The 17,446-nt window shown below is 33.7% G+C and overlaps 1 protein-coding gene across 10 annotated transcripts in view; it reads right to left on the reverse strand.

Moving 5' to 3' along the window:
- Positions 1 to 17,446, reverse strand: part of NEDD4L (NEDD4 like E3 ubiquitin protein ligase) — a 448,524-nt gene that overhangs the window by 141,206 nt on the left and 289,872 nt on the right. The window contains exon 1 of one of the 10 annotated variants that reach the window (XM_074207346.1): positions 10,421 to 13,664. The exons of the other annotated variants lie outside the window; for them this stretch is intronic. The gene's annotated coding sequence lies outside the window, so the exon portion shown is untranslated. Of the gene's footprint in view, positions 1 to 10,420; positions 13,665 to 17,446 lie in introns of those variants that run through there. 10 annotated transcript variants of the gene reach the window in all.

A 17,446-nucleotide genomic window follows, 5' to 3' on the forward strand; every position in this document is an offset into this window, starting at 1 on the left:
GGGGAAAAAAAGCATATGCAGATATCACTATGGTATGATTAAAGATCATATTTAGAAGGCAGCTGTCATCAATTAAAGGTAACTGCTAAGTAATCCCCAGTCATGTTATGACTCATTATTAGCTTCAATCAGCAACTTAACCATTTATTTATTTATTTTGCTTTGAATTGGAGGAAAAATGCCTGTGCTCCAGTTTCAGAAGAGTCAAAACATACAGGGTAAATGGTTTAAAATGAAGAAAATAAATTCATAAAAACTAGGTCCAAACTTTGGTGCATTCAAAAACTTCAAGGTCTACTGAAGAACCAAGTCCTTTGTCATATCTAATCATATAACAATAGAAAAAACACTGTTATCAGATTCCTCAAGAGTGATAGACAGTGTTCCTGCCCTGTATTCAAGAAGGCTTGAAATATAAGCACAAAAAAAAAATCCTCTGGAAAACAAAAGCCCCCAAACAGGAGAAAACAAAACAAAACAAAAAAGTAAGCGCAGATCGGAGTTTCAATATGTAATTTCTAAGAAAATTTTATAATCTAAGAATGGAGGGGAAAAAAATTCTAGGATTCTAGAGTTATATCTAATCTTAAGTTTTATAGAATCTAAACACCCAGGTTTTTTTTTATGGTATCATATTTTAAGAGTTTCCGAGGGTGAGTAGGTGGTGCAGTGGATAGAGCACTGGCCCTGGAGTCAGGAGTACCTGAGTTCAAATCTGACCTCAGGCACTTAATAATTACCTGTGTGGTCTTGGGCAAGTCACTTGATCCCATTTGCCTTGAAAAAAAAACTAAAAAAAAAAGGTTTCCAATGAATATTTTAAATATCTGTGACCTAGTTATTCTGGGCATTTCTAAAGATACGTTTCATTAAGACCTCAGGTAGCTAAGACTGCCCTAGACTGGAGGTTACATCATTAGATCATAGATTTAAATTATGAAGGTAAGAGGATCATCTAATTAGCACAGTCTCTCTCAACTGCTCTGCCCATAGTTGAAAGAATCTGAAACCTGACAAAGGGTCATAGATAATATTCTAATCCTGATCCTCTATAGTCAGCATCCTGTCTCAATGCCATAATATAAGCTTTAATATGGTAAATCATCCAAGAGCTTTTGAAATAACTTAATGGAAATGTGATTTCATAGATGAGTTTCTTTTACTGGTACAAGTTACAGTCCCTCTGTGCTTCTGAGGGGTTTTCATTCAATTTCCTCCCATAAGTTCTTCATGTATCATTCATTCAATAAACTGGAAGCCTTCCTCTGGTTCTTTTATTTTATCTTCAAAGATATATTTTATGGCATTTTTTTTTGCATTGAAGGCAGTGTTGGAAATATGTTAGTGTCTATGACTGGTTTTTGAAATTGAAATTTTGAACTTTCTGAGATTAGAATGTTCCATGTTTTACTACCATTCCTGGCAGTTTTAGAGATTAGTTTCTGTAGCATTTAGTAGCATATAGCAAATAAATAAAAAATAATATATTTAAAGCTAGGAGGGAACTCAGAGGCTAGCTAATCAAACTTCATGAAGGTTAAGTAACTTGCCCAAAGTAACATAGGTAGTATCAGCAATGAAAATTTAATCCAGGTCATAAGACTTCAGAGTCATTGTTCCTTCCTCTGTTATCACAGTTCCTCCTGTGATTCTAGAACTTTAAAAAAAATATAATTGCATTTATAATCAGTAGTATTTATGTCATCCTTTCAGTTCCCAAAGTGCTTTTCACATATTAATACATCTGAACATCAAAACAATCCTGTGAGGTAGTTATCCTCATTTTACAGATGAGGAAAATAAGACGAGAAAGTGACTTACCAAGCTAGACACCAAGCAAGCGTCTGAGGATTTTAATTTAAAATTTAATGCAAAAAAAAAAGTTTTCTTTCTTAAGGATGTGTCCTTTGAGAGTAGTATTTTCACAGGAATGTCCATAACAGGATAGTTTCTGGTTGACTTGGTCACTAGTCCAGTCTATGTTACCTGAATTGAGGATGTGACTTCAAGACATGAAGAGGTAAAACATACCTCTTTTTGTGCCTAATGCTCCCCACCCCAACACCCAGTACCCTCAGAGACATTTAAACATGTTCTTTTCCAGTTTTAGGTGACAGTATTAAACAGGTACATAAGTTGAACCCTAGAAGTGAGTTCCTGGGACCTTAGAACCATTAAAACAACTGTCCTGTTTACCCATGGAATTGTAATTTTAAAAATCAATGAAAGTTTCTCTAACATTCTGCCATTTTGTTGTGGGTAGCCTGCTATGAAATAAACACCTCTGCTCTACTTCCACTTTAATGTAAGAGATTCATTATAATAATCAACTTCTCACAGTTCAGGAGAGTAAAATACAGGAGAAACAGACTTCAATCTCAGAGTCAGAAGGTCTTGATGAACCCCAAGGGCATATTTGGGGATTTTATTTATTTTACTTTGCTTTAATACATCTAGTTTAACTGTTTATCCATTATCATTAATGGATGTATTTGAAACAATACCTGAAGCTGGAAGAAAAGACTATAAATGGTTGGGAAAGAGAGTCGGAGTGCTACATAAAAGTCTACTACCATTATTATATATCAATTAGATAAAAACAAACTTTGTCAATTAAATTAAGGATAATTTTTCCTTTATTATATTAATTTCCTTTACATTTCTGAGCACAAGGTAGTGGACCTGACAAAATAAACAGGATAAAATACAGTACTTCTAGCTATGTAATCTAGTAACTACCATAAAATGATGGAGGACTAGCTAGTTAATAGCCACCTGTCTGATAAGATTGACTGTATGATCAAGAGTTTGTTATACAAAAGCGTGAAAGTGAGGTTCAGAGCTAATGGTGTGTGTGTGTGTGTGTGTGTGTGTGTGTGTGTGTGTGTGTGTGTGTGTGTGTGTGTGAGAGAGTTAATATTGATTTTGTTAAGTTTTTTTTTAGGTTGATTTTTTTTTTAGATTTTTGCAAGGCAAATGGTGTTAAGTGGCTTTCCCAAGGCCACACAGCTAGGTAATTATTAAGTGTCTTAGGAAGAATTTGAACTCAGGTACTCCTAACTCCAGAACCGGTGCTCTATCCACTTCGCCACCTAGCTGCCCCTAATATTGATTTTGTTAAACTATTTTCATTCATTTCCAATTCTTTGTGACTCTTTTGGGGGGTTTTCTTGGTCTGCCAGTTCCTACTCCAATTCATTTTGCAGAAGAGGAAACTGACACAAATAAGGTTAAGTGACTTGTCCAGGGTCACAATCTAGTTTATGTCTGAGACCAGATTTCAACTCAAGAAGAGTCTTCTGACTATGCCACTATGCCAGCTACCCAACAAAGGGTGGGTAAGTATAAAAAACAAACTTTTGGGGAAATTTCTTCTATCTTCTATTAAAAATAATGGAAAGCAAATCATATCAAATGTGTAATGGATACTAAGATATTCTAGTCAATTGTCAAATATTTTGAACACAAAAAAATATAGTATCCATTGCTAATATGAAATTATGGTTAATTAAATGTTTTTCCCATGAAGCAGCTTATTCTACAAGACAATTTCCTAAATTGGTCCACTATGTGTATAAATGAATGAATATGGATAAACACAAACATAGAAACAAATGCTTAGGTATAAATTTGTTTTTGTATACAGCCCAATGGAATCTAAATGAGTTCCTCAATATGAAAGCCTGCTGAAATATTTTCCCTTACCTGTGTAAAACAGCAGATTAACTATGAGATGATGAAAGATTAGAGAGAGAATTTATCCTACAGTGAGACAAAGAAATAAGTAAAAAGAATTAATAAATTTCCCTAATGATGAAATAACTAACAGATTTTCCTCTTTTTCTAATGTGAAAGGTCATCTTAAGGTTAGAAAGGAATGGATGTTATTGTCCATGATGACAAATACTGTGTACAAAACTACCAATTATCAAATGTTTAAAATTTAAATTAAATATTAAAATTTAAATCACAAATAAATTACAAGCTATCCTACAGAGTCGGAATTAATTATCTAAGTCAGAGTCCATCATTACACATCAGATAGTATATAATGATTCTAAAGAGACTAGTTTAAAAAAAAAATTAGTTCCAAGTAATTACAATTTTATAATGAGTAATTGTACAAGAGGTATTATTGGACTATCACAGTCAATCTCTGATAAATTTTAGGGCAAGAAACAAGTGATTTATTATATACTTCCTGGATGGCTAAAACTATTTTGCTTCTTAAAGTATGTTATAATTACTCGATATGCTCCAGTTGACATATTGTTGCCATTTTAAAAGGGAATTTATTACCACTTTGAAAGATAATTTGTACTTTAAATTAGAAACCAGTTAGACTGGTACATGGTCTAAACCAGCCCTAACATTGCCAAGAAGACAAAAGCTATTTCACAGCTGAGCTTCACAGAATAATTGTATTAAAAGGCATGCTCAAACCAGCTAATGAAGATTTCAGGCATACAATGACTTCTAAATGAAAACCAAATTTACAAGTAACATGTGTTAATCTTGTTATCAGGAGATACAGACACAGATACAGATACAAATCCTACCTCTGACCCAAACTAGCTATCTGACCAGAGTGAGTGACTTCATCACTCTCTGAATCTCAGTTTCCTTTTCTGTAAAATAGGAAATACTTTTCTGTAATGAATTTAGGGTATTTGCATCACAGATTAAAATAATCGAAAGATAGAATGAAACTAAAGGATTTTGCAACATTAGAGTGCTACATAAAAGTCTACACCATTATTATGTATCCATTAGACAAAAACCACCTTTGCCAGTTAAGTAAGGATAATTTTTCCTTTATTGTATCAGTTTCCTTTAAATTACTCGCCCCAAATTAGTGGACCTATCCAAAATAAATAGGATAAAATGCTCTACTATAATCTGAGATTATAGACATAAAACACTAATGAAATTAGCCACCCCCAAAATGAAGCTGAATGTATTTTCTGGAATCTATTAAGCTAGAATCACAAAAGTAAAGAGATTGATATTATATTGGTTCCCAGATGAATGCAAGATGTGTACTATGCAAGAAAAAGAAATTGTTTTCTACATCCAATTCAAAATATGTTTATTGAACGCCTAATACATGGTTATAAATATATGACCTTGAGAAGCCTAAAATCTAATCACTTATTTTTTTAAAGACTTAGGCTCAATAATTACTAGAATAAGGGTGGCTAGGTGGCACAGTGGACAGAGCACCAGCCCTGGAGTCAGGAGTACCTGAGTTCAAATCTGACCTCAGACACTTAATAATTACCTAGCTGTGTGACCTTGGGCAAGCCACTTAACCCTATTGCCTTGCGAAAACCTAAAAAATAATAATAATACAACAATAATTACTAGAATATAGACTTTTTCTAATTTTTTTGTCCCAGTTTGCATTCACTCTCATGAAGATAGGAGTTTTATTAAGGGAGTACCACTTCCTTCATCCAACCCCACCCCCATCCTCCCCACTCTAGATGTGAGAGACAATTTGAATACCCCTGCCTTTAGGGAGACAGCTGGGATTCCAGACAATTGAGGAGGACGAAAGTTGTTGTGTGTAGTACTTAGACTAAGATGCCAGATGAACTGTGCAGGTGCCTAGAAGAAAGATGACAGATAGCCTTGGAGCCACAGTATAACTGTATAGGTAATGAGAGGAGCAAAGTATGCTTCTGAAACCCCAAGAAATTTATGTTGACTTGCAAGAATCAGTAAAGAAAGCAAACACTTCAGTTTGGAGTGTGGCCCTCAAACCATAAATGGCAGTAAATGCCATCACTGGCTATGCTTTGAAAAGAAGCCCTGCAAAGGGAGTGGTCCCAGATGTTGAGGAACTTGGGGAACACTAAAGGAAAAAATCCTACATAACCTATTAATAAATTTGGAGGGTTAGGGAAATGAATCAAATATTCCAGGAGAAATATCTCCAAAGGGTATTTGGATGATGTGTCCTTTGGGAACCTGTGACATGGGTTCTAATACTACACCAACCAATTTTTGAGGAAATCACTCTAGAGATGATTCAAAATGGGGCAGGTAAATGGTGCAGTGGATAGAGCACTGACAATGGAGCAGGAGGATCTGAGTTCAAATAGGATCACAGACACTTAAAACTCACTTAGCTGTGTGACCTTGGGCAAGTCATATAACCCCAATGCCTTGCAAAAACAAAAATAAAATTAAAAAAAGAGATGATTCAAATGAAGTAGGATGCTACTGCTTGTGAGAGATGAAAAATATAAAGAAGCATGGGAAGACACATATAAAGTAAAAAAACAAAATGAAACAAAAAAAATCCAGGAATACAATTTATCAGTGAACCAATAATTCTTTTCTCTCCTGAAACCTAAGCAAGTCACTTAACCTTTTCTGGGCCTCCCCGCTGACTGCCAACCCTTCAAGACTGATGTCATTCCCCCAGGTGTCATTCCTTCTAAGGTCAGTTTGTCTTTACTTTACAGCACTTTCATTTTCCCCTGTAGAATGTAAGCTCATTCACTTCAGTCTAGATAACCCCAATACTTATCACAGGGCCTAGAATATAAAATTCACTTAATAAATGCTGAAAATTGAAAGACTTCTTAAAAGTGATGCAAGGTGAAGGTAAACAGAGCCAATAAATTTACCTACACTTAGAAAAATTCAAATAATATAGACATAAGGACATCACATCCCTGGTTTTATTTGAGTACATTCATCCTGAAAATGAATCCAACTCTACAAGACTCCCAGGTATGAATTTTAGTAATTCTTTTAACCCAAGCATCTACCATTTGACCTCATAAAAATTCAAATTTCAGGTGCACTTATTAGTGCCTCCCCTCTTGAGTATATAGACATCTATATACACACATATAAGAGAGAGAGAGAGACTTTGTGATAAAATTATAGCAAAATCCTACTTCACCTTCTGAATCATTGATAAAATAAAGTATAGTCTAGTGGCAAGAATATTTCATTGTCCTCTAAGCCTTTAGAAGTTGGTAATATATGTATTACACTTAGATGAATTCATGATCTCTTCTATGTGACTGCTCCCTACATGGTAATGTTATGAGAGATTTTTTTTTTAAGTAAAAGTACCTGTAACCCATATGACTTAAAAATACTTAATAAAGGTTACTAACAACATAATAACAATAGACTTGGTATTGCTGAGAAGGAAGAAATAAACCATTCCCTTATTCCCAGGATTACACTGAGTGCATACAATGGATTGTTGAAAAACAAATGTACCTCAAAAAAGGGAACTTCACTACACATTTTGAAAATGAGCCATGATTGTAACTCTTGAAAAACTAAGTTTAATAATAATTTAAGTTTAATTATTAAGTTTAATAACAATGCCTCGCAATTTTTCACCAGCAAAAGCCATTTATCATATCACACACAGAATCATTTAAATAACACTAACCAGAATTTTAAAAAATCTTCAATAATATACCAAACAACATGACTCTAGGGTTAAGAATGTTTCAGGTTTTAGCCAGAAAAAAAAAATCACATTAAAAAAATAGAATTTTTTTTTTATAACCAATTAACAAAAACCACAGGAATACCAAAGAAATTTTCACTTATATACTTACTACCATATTTTCCTGTCAGATGGATCAGGGATTGTTTCATTTTGTCTTTAACTAGCCTCATAATTGGCACCTGAAGAGATGACTGCTGAATTGAATTGAAGAAACAGTGAACTGGAAATTGAGTCTATGCTTTAGAACTCACTTTTTCATCTTAAACAAATTACCTAACCTTTTTGTGATTCACTTTGCTTAAATGCCAATAATAATTATATATGCATGGTGATGATGTCCTATTCATATTTTTAAAATATCAATTGACCTACCCATAAAGCTTATGATCTGAGTTGTTTTGCAGTTGTAAGATGGGCTTTATTAACCAAGGCAACTTTTCTTAGAGTTGGAGGAAAAGGTCAGCTACCATGGAATAAAGCAATGCAAATTAGTCCCTAATAAAAAAAAAGGGGGGGGGAACCAAACCTTGATTTCATCAGCATTATGGTCCAAACTCACTAGCTATCTATATCTGGAAGTAGACTGAAGATTGCTGGTTTTTAAAGAACAAAATAAATGAACAAAGGAATGAATGGAAAAAGTTCTTACAATGTGCCTTTACTTTTAAAACTTTGTATTGTTCCAAGTATGATGTTAAATGCAGAATATACAAATCCCAAAATGATCTCAAGGAGCTCATGTTCAAATAAGTGGAACAAATATAAATGGGACCCAAGTGATAAGAGTAGAAACTATGTCTTAAAGTCACTCAGAAGTGAGAATGAGGCTCCTTTTACCCCCCCCCAATAAGTTACCTCTGAATCTTCAACATAATCATTTGTTAAGGCATAAGGAATTTTTCACAGTGTGACTCCCTTTAGAAGATACTGTTTATATAAACTGATTTTTGTTGAGTCAAAACATAAATTATTATTATTAAATTATTAATCTTTATTATCAAATATAAATATCTATTATTTATTAAATATATAATAGTTGTGGAATATATATGTTCTTAATTATTAAATTCTTAATTATATTTTGTTATTAAATATATAGATATTTAAATATTAAGTATAATATGATTACTAAATATATATATAAAGTGTATCACTAGACAATTATTATATAATTGATTTGATTTATTAATTTAAAAATTATCCCCAAAAGTTATAAAATGGGGATATTCTGACTCACTGAATATCCTGAAGACTTCAAAATAAAACCTCTAATGCATGTCACACCAGACAGTACAGTGACTGGCCATTTGTGTGAACTTGGGCAGGTCATACTTAATGTCTGTTGGCATCTATTTCTTTAATTGCAAAATGAAGGATTGAATAAGATGGCCTGGGAGGTTCCTCCCATCTCTCATACCATTACCATGTGCACTGGTAAAAGGGAACCGTCACATAGAAGAGATCATGAATTCATCTGAGTATCATGCATGTATTACCAACTTCTAAAGGCTTAGAGGACAATGAACTATTCTTGCCACTAGACTATACTTCATTTCATCAAATGATTCAGAAGATGAAGTAGGATTTTGCTATATTTGCTATATTTATTGCAAAGTCTCTCTCTCTCTCACATATGTGTGTATATAAATACCTATATAGACAAATGTATGTGAATTATTTAACCGATATCATGATGTATCTCTGCCATATAATGTATGTTCCTTGAGAACAGAGATCACATCACCTTTTTTAACCTAAATATCTGTTCTCAGTGTCAATTGTAGTGCCTTATACATAATAAGTGTGTAAGAATTGAAAGTATATATTTAACTTTTAAATCCTACAAAGAAATCCAAAATTTTCCCAAAGTATGAAACTTCTTGCCTAGTAATAAGATCATCTCCATCTAGTGCCAAGCTTTCACAACCTTCTTTTTAGTATTGGACATGAAATAGGAGAAATGCAAAAATCTTACTTTTAAAAAGTTATCTTTTTACACAAAAAAAATCACATAAGAGTCTTTGGTTTTGTGGTTTACATTTTCCTAAAAATTATCTAATTTTGTGCATTGATAGTTAAAAAAGCAACAAAACCCCAAATTCAAATGCTGCTGAGTTCTTTAGCTGGATATTTCTCACATTTGCACAGAAGTTTCTCAGCTCAACTTGGTATGTCTGTTTTGTTTACAATACTTTGTCATGCTATTAATCTTCCCATGTGAACTTAGATATTAAAGTCATTGCAACATGAGTCCTCTGATAGAGTGCTATTGAATATTTCTCTAAGTGAGGAGGGGAGAGCAGTAAAATTTTACTCAGAACTACTGGGTGGGCAGATTAGTCAGGCATGAATTGGCAAGATTCTACTGTAATTTGATTTTAAAGCATAGTTCCTGTTAAGTTTCAAAGCCCTGTTTGTCTTGTAATTGTGGAGCCTAAACTATGCAAATGATTACTGTTTCATTTTGCCTTTAACAAAAAAGATTTGAGGGATATCACCCAACAATATTTTAGGATGAACAAGTCAGCTCATCCCTTCAGACATATCTCTCAAAAAAAAAACCCCAAACAAACAAAAAAAAGAATTTTAATGCGTTCAAAAATAGTATTCTGAGGAGTCTAAAGACTCCAGAAAGCCAAAAGGAATTGAGAACACACACACACACACACACACACACACACAAACACCCCAAGAAACAAGATTTAAAGCACAATCAAAGCAAAAATCTCCACCACAAAACTTCCTTAGATTCAGAATTAAATTCTACACACAGACTCAAAGAATCATTTCTGAAAAAAATGAGACTATAGAAAGAAATCTAAAAACAAGGACTTAAATTTTGGTTGAATAAATTCAGTACCAAACTAGGCCATTAGAATATACCTGTCATTTTCAATGAGTAGAAAAGTGTCATAAAGTATTTTTCTTGACCTTATCAAGCAGGTTCTATTGAATCAATTACTGCCACCTTGCCAGCTCCTGATCTGGACCGTGGGCACTGCTAGGCTCTCTGGAGAACATTAGTAGAGACGTTAGAAACTGAAGGAGAGGTTCTCTCTCTCTCTCTCTCTCTCTCTCTCTCTCTCTCTCTCTCTCTCTCTCTCTCTCTCTCTCTCCATTAACTGCTTCTTTTCTTCCCTCAAGAAAATATTTCAACTGTATATTTCCAAAAGGATTGATCAATTTGTATGTTTAACACAAATCTGTTAAATGGAAGTTTCTCAATACTTTATTGATAAAAACAATCTATAGCAAAAAAAATGCTTTTACCAAACTGAAAAACATCACTGACCATCTTAGCTTCCCTTAGCACAATGTGGGAACTTGTAAAGAAGGAAGTTAAAAATTGAATTTCACAATACAGGAAGACTGTGCAGAGACAGAATGGAAGTTTTTTAAGGTAGTCTGATTTATCTATATCTATATTTTATATGTTGCATATATATCTTAAGTATATATATTTAATACCAATATTTATTCATTCTAAGAGTTATAAAAGTATGAACTGAAAGAATACATCCAATTTCCCCCTAAATATTTGTTATTCCCTGTGAGATGTTTCGCAGTACAGAAAGATACTTTCAATGATTCTTTCCCCTTAGGTAAACCTATGCTTGAATTTCTGGGAGAATCCATAATACCTTTTCAAAACTCTATCTGAGTTAGGAGTGGTTCTGATAGCAATGCATCTGAGAGCAATGATGGTGCTCCTAATGACAATGATGAGAATGATAGTGGTGGTAATAGCAAGAAGAAGAAGAATATACACAGCACTTTAAAGTTTGCAGAATATTTTACATTCACTAATTCAAAACTTCCTTGGGAGGTAGATACAATTTGCATTATTATTAATTCATTAATAATAATTATTAACTTAATCATTTAATTAATGCGGAACTGAGGTTCTGGGAGGTTAGGTGCTTATAATTATATGACTTGTTTCAGAAGTAGGTTTTCAGCCTAAGTCTTCTGATCTCCAAGTTAAGCACTCTATCCATCACACCACACTGCAAGTCTTATATCATGATAATAAAATTGTTTGTATTGATCTGATTTGTTTTGGAACATCTAGAGTGTTCTTTCTGTGGGGGGGAAAAACTTTCTGGAAAAAGGTGTTGTACCAGATGAAATTTTAATGATTTCTTTTAGGCATATATCTATAAACTTACAGTTTTACCAGGAAATTAGTCCAAGTTACTGAAAACCTTAGTGATTTCACATAATAAACTAGTTCTTCATAACTGGCTCTTCCACATATAGAAATTTTTTTTGTTGTTAGAATCACACCTGTAAAATGGCTAGATGTCAGAAAAAATTTTGCCAATAGGAATGCAAAATGAAGAACAAAAGAGTGATCCTTTTATAATTGTACAAGTCTTTTTCACAAAGCCCAATATGAAGCCAGACTTAAGAAATTCTATAGGATATAGGACCATTTGTGTAAAGAACAGTCAATCTGTTCTTAATATATTTTGAAAAGTTAGCTAAGAAATAACTAGAACTTAAGAATAAAAGTAGTATTGCTTGTCTACATGTAAATATCTAACACACAGTGGGGAGAAATGTCTAATTTGCTGAGATGCCCACTCACCCTCGATATTTTTCCTTGTTTGTGTGTTTCTATTGGAATTAAGTAATAAGATTTGAATCCCAGGTAGAAGTATTGCAAATGTTATGGAAAATTACTGAAACACACACACACCCAAGTGTCAAGAAAGTCCTGGTGTCGGGAAATTGGGGTGTGGAGGGTGACTTTTAAGAATTCTCATTCCTGCATCACACAACAGAATGACAAGAAGAAATAGATGAATATTTATGATGTCATAGAAAAAAGTGAGACAAGGTTTATACTAAAAGACTTTTTTTTTAAGGTTAGGCTGTGTAGAGCATTTTTTTCCTTTTCTTTTTTTTTCTGCTAGGGAATGGGGTTAAGTGGCTTGCCCAAGGCCACACAGCTAGGTAATTATTAAGTGTCTGAGACCAGATTTGGAACTCAGCTACTCCTGAAGCCTGGGCTGGTACTCTATGCACTGTGCCACCTAGCCTCCCCTCTTAAAAGACTTTTTTAACCACTCATAAAACACAGTATAACCAAAGGTAGAAGGATGATATTTTAGGTCCTCTGAATCAGGTGGGTAATGAAAAGATCACCCATCAAACCCCTTTAAGGGGATTATTACATTGAAGGATATTACCGATTTAGTCCATTCCTCATATTTTAATAGAAGAGGACATTAAGGTACAGAAACTTTTAAGTAATTTGTCCAAGGTCATATAAAGAAAGAGCAGAACTTCTGATATTTAAACTTAGGTCTTTCTGAGTCCACATCAATAGTCACATATTTTAAGCCCCTACTATGTGCAAAGCACTGTCTAAAGGACTGGATATAGGAATAGAAAATCTATAGAAAAATAGAAAAGCCTTGCTCACAAGAAGCTCACATTCCACTGAGGGAAAATAATACTTAGTTAAGTCAGAGGACAAACCAAGTGGTCCTTAACTACACAGCAGCAAGACAGATACATTAGCAAAACCTTATTTGTTTCTGGTGTTGGTCCTTTGACAGTGCCAAGAAATATAGAGGCTATGTTTTACATAATTTACATATTGAGTCATTTCATGTTTGGGTGATGGGGCAAATAGGGTGATGGGCCCTTCTCACTCATTTCTATGCAGTGACAATATTGTGCTCCTTTAAGAAAGGAAATAAAAATAATACATTCACTTGGGCGATCTTGATAATTTTTTTTAAAGGAGTGTAATACAAGATTCAGTCCTCTCTCATCATCTTCAATTAGGCAAGATTTCAAAATTACATGTTCCAATTGGCTCATTCCAATTTGGGACAGAACATGATTGCTTCCAACTTCTATTCCAGCTTTTCAAGTTCTCCTGGGGAAGGTTGGGAATGGGGAGAAGAGGATAAGAATGGTATACCCACAGGGGAAGCAGGATACTCATGGGGCCTTATAGATGCTATTATCTTATGCATTTACATAGCTCACAAAATTTAGGAATAAAACACACACATAAACAATAATTATATAAGTATGTATATGTATGCCACTTAATATCTTTGTCTATCTTTATTTGAAATCTTCTATGCCTGTCTCACAGTTATGCCACAGATATATAATGATAAACCATGACTTCCCTGAGTCACTCAGATGGTTTTATATATATATATATATATATACATACATATATATATATATATACATATATATGTATATATATACACACTATATATATATATATATATATATATATATATATCTTCAATGAGAACCATATTAGAACTTCATCCTTCAGAAATAGCCATATATAGATAGACTGAAATTGAACTATCTATAAAGCTGCCAAAATTTAGTGCCAAATGCTGCACTACACTAAAATAACTTACATAGACTTTCAGTTTACATAATCACTTTTTTTAAGGGGAGTGGAGCTGTGTTACTTTGTAATTTATATCTTACAGCATTGTCTGGAAACACTAAAATGTTAAGTGACTGGCCAAAATTGTACTGGCCAAAATAGAGGAGAAGTCTAACTCATTTTCCCAACATTTTAAAAATCATCAAGAAAATTTGCTCTAACATGTGGTCTACAAGGACAGACAAGGGTACAGTGCCAACATCAGTAAAAACTCAGTTACATGATAAAGTACAGATAATGTTTTTATGAGGTTTTTTTTTGTTTCAAATCTTGTTATTCCAGGTGATCTACTAATGTCTTGAAAGTAGAGATAACTTCAAAATTTAAAAAGATCCTTGCATAAGATATTCAGTAGGGAACTCAGAAATATTTTTGAATATGATTTGGTAATAACTAGACAAGTAAACTTTTCCTTTTTTGAGAATAAAGGGTTTCAACCAAAGTTCCCTTTCATTATGGGCAAGTTTACATCTTCCCCCCCCCATTATTTATCAAGGCAACTTAAAATTCTTTTTTTAAAAAAAATAAATATTATTTGGGAAATGCTGAAAAGCACGAACAAAAATGTAGCAACAAATCCTATTTCCTGCTTAAGTTCTTGAACAAAGAAATATAAACAGAAAAAAAAAAACCCTAAGGTTTTTCCCCTACTAAGTCTTAATGTCTCTAAAAAGTTAACTTTCTGGGTGGCTAGGTGGCACAGTGGATAAAGCACCAGCCCTGGAGTCAGGAGTACCTGGGTTAAAATCCAATCTCAGACACTTAATAATTATCTAGCTGTGTGGCCTTGGGCAAGCCACTTAACCCCATTGCCTTGAAAAATCTAAAAAACGAAAACAAACAAAAAAAAACATAAAAAAAATTAACTTTCTGATAGCTAAGTCACAAACCCGTGAACTCTCACTGCTGTTACCTCATGTAGTTCAGTCAAATGGAAGGAAAAAGAATTGTCATTCTAAATTTTGGTGCCAGAAGCATTAAGTAGATATTTAATCAGTTATCTAGAGAATGTCAATGCTTCTCTAAGCAGCAGTGGTCACATAGAAACCTGAGTGTCCAGAAGAAACCATATAGCAACTAGATGCAAAGATACTTTCCCATTCATTGTCTTTGCCCAAGTCTGTTATGAACATACTCTGATTTCCCACCCAATCTGGTGGTACTAGCTTTTAACTTTAAATCTGCCACCTGATTTTTCTAATAGATTTTCTAATTTTTTAAATAGATTTTTCTAACCTAAGAGCTTTTTCTTTGAATCTTTCTCTATTCTCCTTTTCTTTTCTTATCCCTCCCCTCCCTAATTATCTCAACTATTTGAGAAAAATCAGAATAACACTATAATAACCTGAGGCACAATTCTATTGTTTCTCAACCAAACAGGTTTAGCAATCCCTATATTACATTCAAGGAAAGTGAAGAACAGTCTTTAACTTTCTCACAGTTACTCAGTGAGTTAGTACATACTCAGAAAGAGATCTCACCAGTTCGGACTCTTACGTTTGAATTTCATAAGCACAAAACTGCAAGCAAGCCAGACAGTACCATTTTGTTTTTAGATGCTGAGTACGGTCTTAAAAGATAGATCCCACAAATAATCAATGCTTTAACTGCTTCTGCATATTTCAGTTTCCAATCTCAGATTCCAAACTCAAAACTCAAAAAATCATACTTTACTCAAATTTTCCATTATAAATTATTTTCAACTGTCTTTTAACAATTTGAAAAGTGATACTTGTCTATGAAATTTTTCCTCAGAGTTCAATTTGAAACCCAATGTGGGGTAGTCAATTAGTTCATAAGCAAAGAATAGTTAAGTTACACAATCCCTGGCTCAAAGAAAATCACAATGTATAAAGGAGACAACATAGAAAGTAACTACTCAGATATGAACTATATAAAGTATAAATGGAAGGTAATCTCAAAAGGCAGGACTAACAAGCAGAGGAGCAAAGGAGGTCTCAAATAGAAGGTGAGATTTAGACCAAGTATTAAAGAAAGTAAAAGAAATGAGAAGTCAGAGGTGAGAGAGGCAGCATCCTAGTAAGAGAAGACAGCTAGGGCACAAATGGTGGAAGGGTTAGCAAGTATGAGAAACAGGGAGTAGGTTAGTATGTAGTTGTAGTTCAGTTTGTTTCAATCAAGTCTTATTCTTCAAGACTTAATTTGGGGTTTTCTTGACAGATAATGGAGTGGTTTGCCTTTTCCTTTACCAACTCATTTTACAGATGAGGAAACTGAGGCAAATGAGGCTAAGGGATTTTCTTAGCTTCACGCAGTGACACTTAATAGCAGTGAGTGTCTGAGACCAAATTTGAACTCCAAGTCTGGTGTTCTATCATGAAGGGAGTTTGATGGAGAGGAAGACTTGAAAGGGAAGGAAAAGTCCAGATCAGGATTGAAGCGAAGATCAGGATTCCTGTATCATACTAAGGTGGCCATTACTTCTAGAAGGAAAACTGGAATAATGGCATGAAGATTTTAAAAGAAAATTTAGAGGGAGGGCCACAGAAAGGGAATTTTGAAGTAGAAACAGGTCACATTAGTGAGGAACAGATTCTCCTGCTGCTATTGGACATTACAAAGAAAAACAAAAATGGATTAAGCTACAATGTTAATTACCACAAAGTTTTTTGTAACAACACACTGATGTGAAAAGACATTACTTTTAAATAAACTTGTTATTTTGATAGCATTTGTTTATCTAAGTGGAAAAACTGTAGGCAATGATAATAAAAGTAATATATGACTCAAAAGGTTCATCTAGATTTTTATTAACCTGTTACATAGGCTTTTTTTCCAATGTCCAATCCCATAATTGAGGGAATACCCATAATCATAATGACACCTTTTATTTAGTAAAATGAATCTACAGTTATTCATACTTAATCTAGAGAGATGGAAAAACAGATACATAAGATTCTGAAGAAATAACACAAACTCCTGAAAAAAACCTAAAAATAATTACTTTAACTAAACACCAGAAATGTTTGCTGATCAGACACATTAGCCTACATTAAGCTCAGTAATTAGGAAAAATGTTTATTTCTAAGAAAAATGTATAGAAGAGGGGTACCTGTTGCCTGAGATCAGCCAGGATGTCTCTGAGGAGGCTGTGACCTTTACCTGCTTCTTTGAAATCAATGACATTGAGAAATACAATTATAAATTATCAATTTATACCAGCAATTATAAATCAATTCATACAGTCCTCTACTAAGTGACCAAGCATTCACTTGGTCATTTAAACAATACTATTCCACTCATCCAACCTTTCTGGACAGTAATTTGGGGTTATGTCCAAAGAGCAACAAAAATGTACATACCCTTTGACCCAGCAATACCATTACTGGGGCTATACACTGAAGAGATGATGAAAAGGGGCAAAAACATCACTGGCTCAAAAATATTCATTGCAGCCCTGTTTGTGGTGGCAAAGAATTGGAAATTAAGTGAATGTCCTTCAATTGGGGAATGGTTTAGCAAACTGTGGTATATATTTGTCATGGAACACTATTGTTCTA

The sequence above is a fragment of the Macrotis lagotis genome, chromosome X (assembly GCF_037893015.1).
Source record: "Macrotis lagotis isolate mMagLag1 chromosome X, bilby.v1.9.chrom.fasta, whole genome shotgun sequence".
Lineage (NCBI taxonomy): Eukaryota > Metazoa > Chordata > Mammalia > Peramelemorphia > Peramelidae > Macrotis > Macrotis lagotis.